Below are 2,660 nucleotides of genomic sequence, written 5' to 3'. Positions count from 1 at the left end.
GGGTTGTGGGGTTGCGACGTGGGGGAGGGGGACGTCCGGCGATTTCGATCAAAAAAACCTGAAAAAAGACACAGCGAATTACCAAACTAATTGAAAAATAACATGATATAATTGATCATTAAGTGAATTAAAAGTGAAACTAGGAAAACCAAGTGCAGAAAAAACCGGGGGGAAATTTTTTAAAACGATTTTTAGAAGTGATAGATTTCCGTGACAAACTCCAGTGCCCCGGACACTTGAGATGCCACGCGTCATTAATTTGGGTGAAATACAATGGTATACAGTAAAGATAAAAAAGACAAAAAAAAGGTTCATTAAACGGACGTGTGATAAAGCATATAAAAAAGGTATATTTTTGACCAAAGAAAAACCCAATTACAGAAAGAATCGAATTAAAGGGGAGATAAAACTTCTCACTCTCTCTCTCGCTCAAGCAATCGGGCCTGCCCCCCCGCCCCCCTGATAGGAAAAACCCGCCACCATAAAACTGCACGAGCCAGCGAAGCGGCAACGCGGAAAATTTATTATTAAAATAGTGCAATACGCCCCCTCACGTACACACCCCAAATATAAAGATAAATAGTTTGATCAAAGAACATTTTACAAGTCATCATGTACTGCTGCACATGAAAACAAGGAATTGATACGAGCGCATCCAAACAATCAAAGATCATGACAAACGCAAAAGGGGTTCCAGTGCCAAAATAGATTAACCGGGAGAAAAAACCCGGGAAGCGAAGGAAAACGGAAACGGAGAACACAAGCGCTCGCGAGGAGAGGGAAGGGGCCAGCAACAAACGGGGGAAGGGGGGGGGAACCCCCCCCCATGGATACTGGCAAGCCAGCTTTGCGAAGCAATTCGATTAAGGACAAAATGTAAATAAGTGTCCCCTTCTCACCCAGCAATATATTCAAAATCCCAAAGTGAAATGCACCCAAAAGAATTTATAAAGGAAAAAATTTCCCCCTCAGGAATACATCCATCTCTCCCTGCAACCTCTTGCTTTTAAAAAGCAATCCCCATTCCCCCTATCTGTTGCCAGCAAACTCACGCAAACCCAAAAACAACAGAGAAGTAAAGGCAAGGGAGGGGGGATGGAAAGGGGAAAAAAGGGGGAATAACAGACCTATGGAGAGACACAAGCTCTGCAAAAAAAAAGAAGAAAAAAGCAGCCCCCAAATTCAGAGAGACTTGCTAAAAGATTCTTAGCATGTCAAGCAAGGAAAAAATCTCAGGCAACCCGCCCCTTTTTTTTTTATCAGAGGATTCCCACGGGACCCTCCCCCTCCGAGCCACGTGTCGGCGCTGAGTACAAGCACCGCCAGCTAAAGAACCCGACCCCGAAGCGTCGAAGCGGTATATCCCCCTCCCCTGTAATATTCGACAGAAAACGGGAGAGAAAATTTTGGGAAACATCCCCCCACAACACGGTGCCCGGACCTCAGGCTGGATGCCAAGTCGTAAAAAAACTTTTAAGCCACTTAAAGTTGGCAGTGTCGCAGGGGGGATCGTGTAAACCTAGCAGCTTGGCCAAAAAAAAGGCAACGGGAAAACTGCCCAGCCCTTGCTGGCCCCCTGCCTGTCCCCTTATCGCGTCGACAAGAAACCCGGGTTTGCCGTCCCATGGCATAGGCGAGGTCCTAAGAAGGACATCGGCAAGGCAGTGATGGAAGTCTTTAAAGATGAGTACAAGCGCAGGGGAAACCTGAATAGCGTTTAAAAAAAGGGGGGATGCAGGCACAATACACCGAGAAAAGATTTCGATGACCCAGTTTGCGATGCAGTGCTCTGGTAGATGCATCAAACGCACTAATAACAAAATAAAAAGGCACGCCCAAACACAAGGATAAAACCCCCCACTTTGTAAGAGAGAACCTCTATTACATCCCGCCCAAACATTCGTTAGTGACGGGGAAACCCGGAAGATGCGAATAATGATTCCGAGAAGGACCCCAAAAGGTGACCCCGTTGCCATGGCAATGTATGCCATTGGCCCTTTCTAAAACCAAGATCGATCGCCAGAGAAGACGAAAGTAAAGCATGTTGCCTACCCCCGATGACAAAAAGGGGGGCCCCCGGAAAAAATGAGGACATAAGGAATGGGGGGAGAGATAGTACTTTTGGGCCAATAAAGGCTTTTACCTAATCCCCAAAAAACTGTGCGATTGTGAAGCCCAAAAACTTGCCCTTTCCAAAGGAAAAAAATTTTAAAAACATGACAAAACAAAAAAAAAAACAGGGGGAGAGAAACATCTAGGGGCAATTTTGGGCCCAATGCACGACAGAAAAAAAATTTATAAAGGACGGGGAGGAGGGGAAAATGAATCCGTAGGCGGCAAAAATAGCTACATCAACCACACGCGCCTAAACCGCCTCACTTTTGGAAACAGGCCAAGGAATTACCCGGGGCAGTCCCAGGCATTGGGCTCTCCTCGCCCCCTCGAAAAAAACAATCAAGGGGGAAACCTTTTAAACCGGCCCTCTACAGGAGGACGCAACCCAACGGACGTCGAAAGTCTTTTTGAATTGCCCCCCAGAAAAAGGAGGCGGGGGGGTTTCCCAAACCCCCGAAGCGGGGCATAGAGAGAAAATCCACAAACTAACTGGGGGTTTAACCCAACAAATAATAAATCAGAACAAACATGGGGAAAATAAACCT

This window comes from Penaeus monodon, chromosome 20 (genome assembly GCF_015228065.2).
Source record: "Penaeus monodon isolate SGIC_2016 chromosome 20, NSTDA_Pmon_1, whole genome shotgun sequence".
Classification (NCBI taxonomy): Eukaryota; Metazoa; Arthropoda; class Malacostraca; order Decapoda; family Penaeidae; genus Penaeus; species Penaeus monodon.
Note: the sequence above shows the minus strand (reverse complement) of the source record.